General features: G+C 41.4%; 1 long non-coding RNA gene across 1 annotated transcript in view; it reads left to right on the forward strand.

Annotated features, from left to right (window-relative positions):
- LOC144822099 (uncharacterized) overlaps positions 1-13,448 on the forward strand; it is a 265,405-nt gene extending 251,957 nt beyond the window's left edge. Inside the window, exon 4 of the long non-coding RNA XR_013608554.1 lies at positions 13,300-13,448. This is a non-coding gene — a long non-coding RNA (uncharacterized LOC144822099). The remainder of the gene's footprint in view (positions 1-13,299) is intronic.
- Positions 13,449-14,860: the final 1,412 nt, after the last annotated feature.

Genomic DNA, 14,860 nt, shown 5'->3' on the forward strand with positions numbered 1-14,860 from the left:
TCTTTCTGGAGATGGTATTTATCAGAATCTACTATTCATGCTCATTGGTTTAGGAAGAGTTGTGAGTAGAGTTAAGGCTTGTCCACTCACCCCACTATCCACACCCATCATCTGAGAGAGAGATCTCAGCAGAGAGGCCAGTCTCTCTCCACACACCCTACCGTCAGCGTCCAACCTAATCCCCAAGCTTTTTACAGCCAGGCTTGGTTTTGGGGCAGGGCCCAACTCCATAGGCCAGTAGAGATCACTCCAAGGTGAAGAAATGGATGGGATAACCAAGATCTCAGTTTTGTCAGGGTTGACTTTTAAAAGGTTATCCGTCATCCATTGCACCGTGAACCTCAAGATGTTCTGGGATTGGAGTTGCGCAGCCGTGGTGTCATTTATACTTAGCAGCAACTGCGTGTCATCCGCATAGTTAAAGACTTTACAGTCCATCGCAGCCAGCGAAGCAATCAGTGGTTTCAGGTACAGATTAAATAGAAGCGGGGACAGGGCAGACCCCTGCGGTACCCCACACTCTAAAATCCCCACCTCAGATGTTTCATCCCCTAGTTGTATCTTTTGGGTCCTTCCTGTAAGGAAGGATTCCAACCACTGAAAAGCCAAGCCCTTAATCCCGAAGTTCTTTAATCTATCCAAGAGCAAGGTGTGGCTGACAGTATCGAACGCCGCTGATAGATCTAATAAAATCAGGGCGCTCGCTTTCTTACAGTCAGCCCTACCTCTTAGTTCGTCCAGCACCGAGAGCATCACCAACTCGGTGCTGTGATGGGCTCGAAAACCTGCCTGTCTATCATGGAGTAGATGGTGAGATTCCAGATAGCAGGACAGGGACTGTAGAACATGCTGCTCAAGGATTTTTGAGAGAAAGGGCAGCTGGGAGATGGGTCTGTAGTTCTTTAACACTGCAGGATCCGACCCCTTGTTGTGTCCCACAGGGTTCTTCCCTCAGTCTGACATTATTTAACATCTGTCGACACATGTGTTGGAATTGGCACCCTTGATTCAACAATTTGGATTTAGTTTGACATCTTACGCAGATGGCACACAAATTGTGGTGGTAGCTTTTAAAAATGAACCCACAATCTCACTCCGCTTTCAACAGTGCATGCGGGAAATAAGTACCTGGATAAGCAAACGTTTAAAGCTCTTTTCAGATAAAACTGAGACAATGATTTTGGAAGTCTTTCGCCAACATGGGCTGCCACTTGGTGGCCAGTTGAACTAGCGGAGCTTCCCAAACTAGTAATCAAGGCAAAACATTTGGGAATTGCATTGGACAATAAATTAACCTATGTGACCAAATAAACACCATGGTTTCTTCCTCATTTCTCATAATTAGGAAAATAAAGACAATTCTTCCTTATCTGCCAGCAATTCCAGGAGGACTGTGGTAACTGCACTTGTTTTATCTAAATTAGATACTGTACTGGTTTGCACCTAAATATGAAAGGTCAACATCTAAAAAAAATACATATGATACAAAATGAAGCCGCAAGAGTCTTACTGGATCTGCCCAAATATCAATCGGTTTCCTAAGAAATTTCGAAACTGCACTTGCTTCCAGTGGTAAGCCGTATTAAGTTCAAGGCCATGTGTCTGGCCTATAAAGCTTTAAACAATACAGGACTCGATTTTCTTAAAAACCTTTTTAATTGGTATCATCCTAGCAGACTGTTTCGGTCCACTGAAGCTAAGTATATGACTGTTCCCAGATTTCGTAAAAACAACTGGGATGGTCGCAGCCTGAGTTATGTAACAGCAAAACTCTGGACCACTCCTCCTTTGCATATCAGATCCTCGCATTCCTTCTCTTCCTTTAGGAAGGGCCTTAAAACAAGGCTTTTTCAGATCTAAGCCGTGGGTCTAGTGGTAATGTGCTCTGAGCTTTAGCGCCAAGACACCTCAGGGGATTCGTGCAATTCAAATAACATAGCATAACGCCATATTTTCCTCATAATAACCACTTTGCAAAGGATTTTTACTTAGATTCATGGTATGCAAATCTTGTTTTTTATATGGATATCAAGAAAACCTAGGGCCAGATGTACGACCAGCAAAATTGCGCTTTCCAAATTGCGACTCATTTGCGAGTCGCAATTTGCAAGGTGCAATTTGCCCTGCTAGGCTCATTAATATTAATGAGCCTCTCGCAATTAGTGAGCCCATTGGGAATGACAGGCCCTCCCAGGTATGGTGGCCTGATGGGCTCAGCAGACCACCATCTCTGGGACTGCTTTTAAAGAAAGCAGTTCTTTATTAAAATGCAGCCTGCTTTCCTTAAAGGAAAATGGGATGCATTTTAAAAAAAGATTTACGTTTTCATTTCATTTTTTAAGGGCAGGTAGTGGTCCCTGGCACCACTGCCTGCCCTTAAATTTTTTTTGGGGTAACAGTCACAAAGTGGAAGGGGTCTCCGGCGGACCCCTTCCAAATTGCAACTGCATTACCACCCTCTTGAAGGGGGTGATAATTTTTGAGTGTTTTGCAACCGCAATTGTGGTCACAAAACATTTGTACATTGATTTGCGGACGCAATTAGGAAGGGAACACCCCTTGACAAGTGCGACTCACAATTCCTAAATAGCAAGTCGCAAATAAATTGCGACTCGCTATTTAGGAATTGTGCAAGGCCCTGGGCCATTTTGCGTGCGCAAATAGGTCGCAAACCCGTTTCCGCATGCAATTTAGGGTCGTATATCTGGCCCCTAGATATGACCCTTTTGCACCTGCGGTGGACACCCCGAAAACAGCTAAATCTCATTGGGAGGGATGAGTTGAAGGCAGGCTTAGAATGTGGAGTTCTGACTTACACGCAGCCGAATAAAGTCTTATAAAATTACCCTACGTGTGCGGCATAGTTATTGACGAGTGCCTAGACTGGCAGGACACAACAACTGGCAACAAGATAGGGGATCCAAAGCCGCTCTTCCAGAGAGTGTGCCATGGTCCAGCAAACTGCTCGTGTGTGCCACGTGTGTTGCAGTTGAAGTGTAGAATCAACGCTGGCACAGGTGGAGTCTCAGCGCAATGCCAGCCTGTATAAAACGCTTGAAGAATAAGTAAGCTACGTGTCAGTGGCCAGGAACTGAATGAAACACAATACACAAATTAACGCCATTTGCTATGCGGAGTAAGAACGCTAAAGGTAGATGCAACCAGGTTACATTGTTCAATGGAAATTCATCTGCTACAAAGTAGAGATTAACCAGGTGGTTGTGAAGAAACATTTAAGTACCAAGCGCACCACAAATCATAACATTATCTGCTTTCAAGGACAAGTAGAGTACAAGGTCTATCTACTTACTTAAACCATTAACGAATCGTTGTGCCACAACGTGCTGAGAAGCAGCCCCTGAAGGAGAGTCAGGGGTTGTGCCTGCGGAGTTGTCCCCAGACTAAATGGTCCACCACCAAAGCTGTCACACAGGAGCTGAGAACAACTCTCCAGACACCGATCAAGTAAGGAACTCCAATGAAGAGCAAGTACAAGATCCAAACTTCAAAAGTTGGTAAGGCTGACCCTGCAACTAGCACGTCAGAAGGTGCTAGAGAAGCTCTGTCTGATTAAGTCCTACAAGAATCACCTGAGAGACCATTACTGGCCACCAATGTATATACGGCTGCTGCGTACTTAAAACTACCAACTGCCTTTAATACTGCCAAAGAACACAATTTTGGCCATAGATGGATTGGATCGAAAGAGACTTTTAAAGATTTCATAGATGTGAAAGTTTAAAAAAGATGATAAAAGTGAATAAAGTATCTGTGGAACATGGCTGATGATGGAGTGTAAGAAGCCATGAAAAAGATACAACAAGAAGGTGCAGTGACGTACAGTCAAATCAAAACAGCCTTGAATGTCAAGTGTAATCCAGTGCCTAATATGGATTATGAAAGATAGATATTCAGTCAAGAGCACTAGAGACCAAGTGAAATCATCGATGAGTTTGTGGAGAGACTGGATGTTCTGGTGAAGCACTGTAAATTCAATGAATTTAATGATGAGGAAGCTACTCGCCTCAGAGTAATAGAGACATGTCTGTCAGATTACTTTTGATGAAGAATGTGAAAGGAAACTCTGAGTTTAGAACAAGTCTTCAAGGTTGCTCGAGCTGAAGAGCGTGCTGATCATCAAGAGACTGACATGGAGGCGCCCAAAGTGAGTCAGTCATGAGCATGAAAAGTAAGTCATGGTACAAGGCTGAGGGACACAAGGCAAAGTCTCCACAGAAAAAGAGAACGTGTTACATATGTGGATTGTCCTTTCCACACAAAGGTATATGTCCCTCGAATAGACAAATATTCCTCGGCTGTGGTAAAGAAAACCATTTCATGACGACTTGCAGGGCTAATAGAAAAGTAAGTGTGTCACAGTGCGAAGACAAAATGGCCAACCAAACGCTACCTCAGGGACTTTCAAAGTGCTCCCACAAGGCCAAATGGTCACACTAACTGAGGCAAATCAACACCAAATGAATTATCATCTAAATCATTGAAAAAGAGTTCCTCATTCTCAGTTTCTAGTGGAAGTGACAATGATAATTGTGTGATGTCGAAGTTTACCTCAGAAAGGCATGCATATGTGAGACTGGTCGAATGTGAGAAAAAACTCAAAGTGAAGAAAAATCATCATGAAAAACACTAAACACATTCAAACGTTGTCTGAAGGTCACTCTAAAAATAAATGGGTCTTCAATACCTTTCATAATTGCCAGAGATGAATCGATAAATATCATGCCTGAGGAGGAGTATCAAGATCTGTCTCTGTTAGCACAACTTACTAAGTCAAAAACGAAAGTATACACATGGGCTGCTTCCATGCTTTAAAGAGTCAAGGATCCTTTGTAGCCAACAATGAAATACAAGAAAAATGTGGTACAAGCACCTATTCAAGTACTTCAAGGTACAGCTTTAAGTGTCTGTTTGCTTAGGTTCAATACTACTGCTGATACAGGACTGATATTGGTGAAGTACAATATAAATGCTCATCATGAAATTGTAAGTCAGTTTCCTTCATTATTTCATGGGCTAGGAAAACTCAAAACAATGAAATAAAAGTTACACATCATCCTATTGCTCAAAGACACAGACTAATTGCATTTCACTTGCAAGATCCTGTTGAAAAGGAACTTAATTCGTAGCTTAAACATGACATCATTGAATGCTCCACTGGTCCGACACCATGGGTTTCTCCCATTGTAGTAGTGCCCAAAAGAGACAGTGAAGGAGCTATATGCATATGCCTTGACACATGTCAGGCCAACAAGGCAATTGAAAGAGAGTGTCATCACAACCCGCACATTGCTGACATGATAACTCAAATGAATGGTGCAAAGTTATTCTTTCAACTTGACTTAAATAAAGGATAACACCAAATGGAGCTTGAAGAAAAATCCAGGTACATTTCAACCTTTTCTGCGCATATTGGTCTGATTCGCTATAAAAAATTAGGTTTTGGTGTTTCCTCTGCCACAGAACTTTTCCACAACAGCATTCAATGTATCATACAGCCTGTAGCAAATGCATTTAACTATAGTAATGACATATTAGTTTACGGAGCCACGCAGAAAGAACATGAAAAAGCGCTCATGCAAGTATGTCATTTGTTGCCCAATGCAGGCTTAACTCTGAATGCTGAAAAATGGGAATTCCACAAGAAAAGCATGGAATTCTTCAGCCATGTCTTATCTGATGGGGGTATGAAACCAGATTCAGCAAAAGTGCAAGCATTATCTATTGCAAATTCCCCACAAGATACTTTTATGTTATTATCCTTTCTTGGACTAGCCAGTTACTATTCATGATACATACAAGAATCTGCTATTGTCAGTGCACCATTATGAGAACGAAATAAAAAGAATGCATCTTTTCATTGGTCCCGTGAGTGTGAGAAGAGCTATCAATACATCAAGCAAGCCATTGAGAGTACCACTGAAATGGTCTACTTTGATCCCAAACTACATATAGAGATTGTAGTTGATGCTAGCCCTGTCAGGTTGGATACAATCCTAGCACAGCGGACAGCCAAATGCCCTAGACATATTGTGACATATACCAGTAAGAGTCTGTCACAAACAGAACATGCTTACTCACAACTTGAGAAAGAAAGTTTGTTAGTGGTCTGGGCTTGTGAATATTTTCATGTTTCCTTGTACGAAAGCTTTTCACTGTAGTGACTGATCATCAAGCACTGTTGATGATATTTGGCAATCCCGAAGCCAAAATGCCTCCTCCAATAGAACGTTGGGGTTTGAGGCAAGTAGAAAGTATTTCAATATATATATATATATATATATATATATATATATATATATATATATATATATATTCTTTCAATCCTTCTCCACAGCATACAAAGTAGGCACCGACTCCGTGAGGTAAGTATTAAGGATTATTCTTTATTCCATACCGTAGACGCGTTTCGACGGACCCAGCCGCCTTGGTCACTACATCTACTTCTCCCCAAGTGCATACTCATTTTATAGTGTTCCAAAATACCATGTGACCCAAATGAAAAAATGTGAAAACAGTTTGAGTAAGTGAAAAAATTAGAAAGAAGACCATTGGTTGTCATGGTTACAGGCACATAAACGATAGGCACAGTGGAGTTGAAATGGTTAAAAAATGCAAGTCATGGTAAAATAAATTCGATACAAAATAACTTTTACAATGTTATTACAATTTTCCATGTTACATTAATTGTCACTTGCTGCTTGTGTAGAAATATACAATGGATTGGTTAAAATACCATGTCGAGAACCCAAATGCTTAGCTATTCTTAGAAGTGATGGAAAGTGAGAACATTTTGTCAACCCATTGTTTTAAAGGTCTATGTGCGTGCGCAATCTGTAACTCCATATCGGAATTTCAACAGCCTGCGGGAAAGAGGTTGCCGCTGCAGTGTGTTTACATGGCGCTTGACTGAGGATGCGGCCTTACTTGAGGTGAGGCGCCGGTTTGGTTGTCTTGTTTGTGCGGATGGCACTCGTGTGCCTAAGTGATGGCATATTGTCATGTGTCAAAAAAGGGGGGCTTGGGACCTTACTTAAGACTGTGCGCATGTGGGTTCCTAGTGGATTTTGCGCGCTTGGAAAAGTGAGGTCCGGGTGAGTCAGCCTTTGATGGTTTATGGCATCCCGCTATGTGCTTGAAATGGACTTGCCTGTCTGTAACGAAGCGCGCTGTGGGACGTTTTGAGAGTCGCTAGCCTGGGTTTCTAGTTGTTAATAAGTAATGCAGCCCTTAATGAAATTATAGTCTATCCAGTGAGGTGCCAAATTCATTTGGTGTTGGTGATTGTGTTAGCCATGTGCTGTGCGTGTATTTACAAGAGATGGTGAGTTTTATATGTTTGTGCGGAGGAGGTGGGGTGAGGATGCGGGATTGTAAGTAATGTTTTGAGCTGGTGTTCTTTCAGCATGAAGGATGTTGTCAGAGATGTACATTTAGAGCTTCATCTGCGTTGATCCCATGTGGGGCTCTGCTGTTCAGTAAGATTATGTACCTTGATTCTAGTCTCCTCAGTGTTAGTAGTCTGTTTCCCCCTCTCCGGGGTTTTTGGACACTGTCTAGCACAAAATAGCTCAAGTCCCCTGCTCTGCCATGGTGATCTCTGTTTATGTGCCTCGCTACCGGGTAGGCCGGGTCATCATTAGCGATCGCCCTGAGGTGTTGTAAAATCCTCACGTGTACGGGGTGTAATGTGCTGCCTACATAGATTTTATTGCAGGTGCAACGTAGCACGTATACTGCGTAATCTGTTTTGGAGGTAAAATGGACCTTTATTTGCAGTGGACTTTTCCTGAGAGGTGTCGTTATTGAACGGATATTTTTAGCATGTTTGCACGCTTTGCACTTTGTGCACTTGAAGAACCCTTCTTGTGCCTTGAGCCAATCAGGTTTGGGTGTCTGAGTTGGTGCGTTGTTCACCAATTCTTCCCTCCTCGATTTAGCTTTCCTAAATGTGAGTTGTGGCAGCTTGGCGCATTCTGCACCAATCACAGGATCACAGCAGACAATCGGCCAGTGCCGGTATAGGATTTTCCGCAAGTTTGTATGGTATTTGTTGTAACCTGTGATCATGCGTGGGATGGTGTTGTTTTCCTGACTGGGTTCCCTCTTGTTAGAGACTTTGTTTTTTAGGAGTTCTTCCCTGGTGTATTTTCCGCTTCTCTCTGTTGCTTGGGTCAGTGTGGTGTCCTTATATACTCTCTGTCTGAGTCTTGTGAAGAGACTGGATGTGCAGGTCTCTAGATCTCTGGTGGTACTGCAGTTTCTCCTCATTCTTAGGCATTCTGCATAGGGAATGCTCTCAACTAGGCTTCTGGGGTGGGAACTCTGCGCGTGTAGAATAGAGTTACCCGCGGTCTCTTTTCTATATGTATGGGTGTGGACTCTGTTGGCTTCATGATAGATTTCTAGGTCTAGAAATGTAATCTTTTCTTTGCTTAGGTTACAAGTAAACCGCAGGTTCAGGGTGTTGCTGTTGATTTTGTCAGTGAAGTCAAGTGCTTCCTGTTCTGTCCCTTTCCATAGGATGAAAATGTCGTCGATATATCGACGGTATATCATCACAATTTTCGACATCTCATCCTGATATTGGACCCTGAGTACCTGCTCCTCCCACCAGCCCATATGCAAATTCGCATAGCTGGGGGCGAAGCAGGTACCCATGGCTGTGCCCTATGTCTGTTTGTACAGGAATTTATCAAAAAGGAAGGTATTATTCTCCAGACACCATTCTGCCATTTGTAGGAGCATTTGTGAGTGTTTGTAGAATTTGATCTCCCTAGTGCCTAGTTGCAATGCTTTGAGACCGTCCCTATGTCTGATGCTGGTGTATAGGCTCTGCACATCGAGTGTAACTAGTACATAATCATCCTGCCACATACAGTCAGAGATGAGTGATAGATAATGTCCAGTGTCTCTTGTATACGCAGGTAGGGCATTGACAAACGGTTGGAGAAAAAAGTCCACATATTGACTGGTCTTCTCGAAGAGACTTCCTATAGCGGATATGATCGGCCTTCCAGGTGGTTGTAGGCGGTCCTTGTGGATCTTTGGAATCAGATATAGTTGGGGTGTTATAGGGTAGTCATTCTTTAAAAAATCAAATTCTTGTTTCGTTATCAGTCCTTGTCTTTTCCACTCATATAGGCTCGCATCATATCTTTCCTTGATATTCACGATGTTGGTGGATGTTGTCCTTATATAGCAGTCCTTGTCTTGTAGCTGGAGTTGTGCTTCGTGGTTGTACATGTTCAGGGGCCATAGCACAACATTACCCCCTTTATCTGCACAGCGTACTACAATGTCTGGTCGTGATCTTATTTTTTCCATCAGTTTAGTGTATTTCATACTTTGATTGGATTTTTTTCTGTTAAATTCATTACTGCTTGATAAAGCCAATGTTTTTATATCCTTTATTACTTTATCTGCAAAAATGTCTATGTTGTCTTTCGGCATGAGAGGGGTAAATACCGACTTTGGACTGAATGGTGTTTTACAGATGGCCCCAATCGAGATTTCTGATGCTTTCGCTGCCTGCGTGTTGCTCATGCTCTCAGATTCAGTTGCAGCGTTCAAATGTATTTCAGTTAGATCTCTCAAGAGTTCCATGTCTGTGACGCTTAGGGTTCCGCACTCTGTCTTGCCAGTTGTTAATAATTGTTTTTCTTGAGTTTTTCCTTTTGTGTTGGAGAAATATTTTTTCAATTTTAGTTTCCGAGTGAATTTGTACAAGTCAATCCTAGTGTCTGTATAGTTGAAATTGGCCTCTTTGCAGAAGTATAGGCCTATAGCCAATGTCTTTTCTTCCTCATTTGTCAGAGCCATGTCTGTTAGATTAATGACTGTGTTGGAAGAGTCTTGTGTGTCTATCATTGTCTCTTGTTCCTTCAGTAGGTGTTTCTGGTTCTTTGAGCCATTTCTCCTCCACCGCCTGTTTTTTCTCCTTCTGTTCTTGGAGGGGGAGTGTTTGTTTGAGTCTGTCCCTGTCTTCGCGTCGTTGGTCTGAGGCTTGTGAGGCGCTCCATGCGTAAAAAAGCGAATTCATCCATAGGTGTTGGAACCTTTCTGTGTTGATCTTTGTTTCTGCTTGTTTCTGGTTCTGACTCTGCTCCTGAGCTGGCCTATGATTCACTCACACCCGCCGGGTACTGTGGCGTGCTGTTTGCAGATGATAGTTGTTGACGGCGTATATTGTCAAATTTTCGTGAGAAAGTGTAGATTTTGCCTTGTTGATAATCGTTTCTGTCCCTTTGGAACTTCACCGCCTTCCTCTCCTTTATAGTTTGTTCCTGTTTCTGCACTTTAATTTTAATGTCTGCGAGTCCCTTTTGTACAGCTGCCTGATCTGTAATTGTTTCTAGTTCTTTCAGTAATGTTTCGATTTTTGCCAATAATTTTGCTCTGTCTGTTGTTGCAAATTGTACCAGAATTTCTAGCATGTTTCTCGAAGATTGGGCGCTGTTGTCTGCCCAAGCCCTTAGCATGTCGGGATCAGGATTCTCATATGTTGGGGCCACAAGGATTCTGAGGCCTCTTGGTACTCTTCCCACTTCTAGGTATTTTTTGAGGGAGATGATTTCCCACCATTTTGCCATTTCCTGTCTGCGATATTTCTCCAATTCACTCAATAGTTTTTTGAGGTCACTGCCACCACTTGCTGCTTGTACACCCCTTTATTCGAGTTGGTAGTATTGGGGTCATCCTTTTCGCTGAACACATCTAATGCAGCTTCCTCGCGTTCTCTGACCTCCTCCTCCGCCATTGGTATGGAATTGTTTGTATTCCTTGTCCCTTACTGCCTGTTTGTTGAGCGATGCTCACAGGTCTCTCTCTCCCTTATGTTGGGTACAGATCTGATGATACTGACAGGCACTGTGTGTATGTGTGAGTTCTACCGTCCCTTCTGCCCGCCCTCCGGCACACACAAGGTCAGGGTACTCACGTTTACACAGCCAGCGCGTCAGTTTTCGTCATCCGATTTCCAATGCGGGGGGCTCTCAGTTTTCCTCGTCAGAAGACAGTCCAATGATTTGTACCGGCAGCTGAGTGCACCAGAACGAGGAGGGTCGGTGTAAGAGGTTCCGGGATGCCTCTATAAATTCTTTCAATCTTTCTCCACAGCATACAAAGTAGGCACCGACTCCCTGAGGTAAGTATCAAGGATTATTCTTTATTCCATACCGTAGACGCGTTTCGACGGACCCAGCCGCCTTGGTCACTACATCTACTTCTCCCCAAGTGCATACTCATTTTATAGTGTTCCAAAATACCATGTGACCCAAATGAAAAAAAGTGAAAACAGTTTGAGTAAGTGAAAAAATTAGAAAGAAGACCATTGGTTGTCATGGTTACAGGCACATAAACGATAGACATAGTGGAGTTGAAATGGTTAAAAAATGCAAGTCATGGTAAAATAAATTAGATACAAAATAACTTTTACAATGTTATTACAATTTTCCATGTTACATTAATTGTCACTTGCTGCTTGTGTAGAAATATACAATGGATTGGTTAAAATACCATGTCCAGAACCCAATATATATATATATTTAAAAACAAGTAATTAATTTATTTATTAATCCTCAGTATGAAGATATATGTAAGTGGGAGACTGATTCAATGCATTTTGAGCTTCGTATTCGAATTAGTAACAAATCTTCACTAAATGTTCAAAAAAGTGCACTGCTGATTTTTGTACCGCTGATTCTAGTTGTGCATTGAAAATTTTGCAGTAATTCGTCCCATAGAGATTTTAAACATGACTACAGCCCAAACCACTGGACCGAACTACACTAAATTTGGCAGAAAGGTACCTTTGGTCCAGAAAGTGCCCTTTTTTTTTATTTGGTGTAAATCCGTTCAGTAGTTTGTAGATATTAAAGAAAATCCAAATCTTTACATCAAGGTGTGCAAATAATTTGCAACTATTTTGCGATGAAACGCGAATGTGCACACCAACAGGAATGCCATGTTTGGCTGGCTGCAACCGGTGTACAAAGTTACTTCCGCCATTTTAAGTAAAGGGACATCGTCCTGAGGCTGAAACTAAACGTGAAAAGTGGTATAAGGTGTCAGGTTAGATGTACCGTGATCCCAAGGCTACAATATAGGGGTGTTTCAGAGACCCTTTATGTGTAAAATAAGTTTAAAAAAACAGGTATTTTACCCCATGTGTGATTTTTGTGAATTTGTCGCGATGCTCAGCGTGGCCCCCGTGTAAAACAGCAACAATTTGGTGAATATTGACACAAAATTCTAAAAAAAAAATACTTTCACATGCTCTCACAGGCCCACTGAGACACTCATGCACCAACTCATATATCACCAATGTCTCAAATTGACTCTAACAATTGGTAAATACACGAGAGCAAAAAAAGCCCAAATTTATCTGGCATTCATGTACTTATCTAAGGCATTTGACTGCGTGGTTCACAGCTAGTTATGGGAAATGCTAAAGGAGATGGGAGGGGATGAGGCTATTATTAACTTTATTAGGGAGCTATATCAGGATGCTACCGCTATGGTACGATACGGGAAAACTGGTGAATGCACCAAACCATTTAAAATTGAAAGGGATGTTAGGCCAGGCTGTGTCCTGGCACCCTTTTTGTTCACTCTCTATACAAATAAATTAAATGATGTCTTGACCAAGAGTGCGACAGATACCCGCTAGTTTCATTTTCGCAGAAGATGCAGACAATGCTGTCCTGCTGACAAGGACACTCATGGCGTTACAAAATCTTATCACACACTTTACAGGTTTTATGCATAGCCTAGATCTGCACATTAATAAAGCTAAATCCTACGTCATGGCAATAGACAGTGACAAAGAGAAGAAAATGAGATATAAAATAGAAGGGGAAATAATAGAGCAGGTACATTGTTTTAATTATTTAGGGATTGTTTTTGACAACAAACAAACGTGGAAGGAGATGATGCAAAATCAAGTCAATTTAATGATTCAAAGTAACACAGCCTTATTTAGATTTTCCGAAAAACTAGGCCATAAGCCCATACTGGAAATGCCTACTATCTATATGGGTCTGAGTTGTCTTTGTGGCACTGATCTTTCTAAACTATCTTTATTTTTGAGTGATCACTTTTATTTGTTTAATTTCACTTTCTGATTGATTTTTTTCCACTGTGATGTTTCAGGGTAAGAGTTATTTTCAATGACCCGTTTAAAAGCTGAACTTGCTTGTAATTTGCGTTACAAATTTCTTGCACAGGAAGATCATTTCATGCATTCAACTGTTTATATTTTTCATATTCATGTTTCTGTAGATTCAAGTCCCCGAAGAAGGGCCAAGGGCCTGAAATGCATTGGGCATTTTGAAAGACTGGAATGAATTCATGAAGCGTTCATTGATTTTTCAAAATATTGTGTACATCATGTACGAAGCAATGAATTAAATTGTAAAGCTGATGTTAAAGCTGTTGATATTGTTTTGTTTAAATTCATAACAGTTAGATATGACTGTGTTTAACAAGTAGGCTCGTAAAAGGTTTTGAAGAAAAATCTTGTGGGAACTACTATTAGTAATCGTGCACAGTGATCAAGTCCAAGTGACTTGTGTTAGGTTACTATCTATATGGCAAAAACTGTCCCAATGGCCACCCACGGGGCAGCAATATGGGGTATCACTGATGTAACACCACTCTAAGTACAAGAAGATAAATTCATTAAAAGACTGTTGTCAATTCCACAATCAAGCAATACTTTTATAACCCATAAAGAAGCAAATGGGAAACCGTGGCTTTAAACTTCAAAGATGTCTTTGGGTCTTGGTTTTTTGTATGATACCCCACATCTTTGCAAACATTTCCCCAAATCAAGACTAAAGGCGATCTTTCTAAATCAAGTCCCTCAGGATAGGTGGAATACCCACAAAGGGAAACAAACCGCAAAGTTGTATGAATCTATACTGCAGATATTAAATTATTCACACTCATACTTAAGGATAGTGGATAATAACCAGCATTGATTCATTCTGACTAGATTCAGACTGAACTTTATTCCGGTAATGCTTGGTTATCCAAACAAACAATCAATTTGTTCTTAAGAACTTATCTCCTTGCCCTTCTGACAATAATACTGCCCAATCGACTTTACACCTCCTCCTTTTTTGCCCATTAAATCTAATAGAGAGGAAAGTTTTTATTGTCCCGCTTTTAAGAAAATTATCAACGCGAACAGTAGCCTCAGCTTTCTTTTTATTCTACTCTTTAGATACCTCATTGGTCTGTTCTACACTAGCTTCCCTTTTACTGGCTGTTTTAAGAACTTTCAAGGCCTTTAGCATTTCACTTATAGCACTTTAAGATTAATTCTCTCACCATCATATTTTGCCTTTTTATATTTTATGAATGTACTTTTAGATCTAATCTATTTTATGTAAAGGATATTATTGTGGGCTCGCTATTGCTTTCAAATTTCGAATTTATTGCATGTCTAATTTTAATGTAGCATTCTATGACATCTTTTTATATGTGAACTATTATGCATTTTAATGAAGTGCAAAATAAAGTTGAATGATGATGATCCACCCAGAGACTCATGCACCCACTCACAGACCCATTCAGACATTCATACACCCACGCAGAGGTTCACTCATGCACTCACTCACAGACACCCACTCACAGACCCACTCAGACACTCAAGCACATACTCAGACCCACTGAGAGACTCATGCACCCACTGACAGACCCACTCAGACATTCATGCACTCACTCAGAGATGCAGTCAGACTCATGCATCCACCCACAGATCTACTCAGAGACTCATGCACCCACTCACAGACCCACTCAGACACTCAAGCACCAACTCACAGATCTACTCAGAGAC

This window comes from Lissotriton helveticus, chromosome 3_1, assembly GCF_964261635.1.
Source record: "Lissotriton helveticus chromosome 3_1, aLisHel1.1, whole genome shotgun sequence".
Classification (NCBI taxonomy): domain Eukaryota; kingdom Metazoa; phylum Chordata; class Amphibia; order Caudata; family Salamandridae; genus Lissotriton; species Lissotriton helveticus.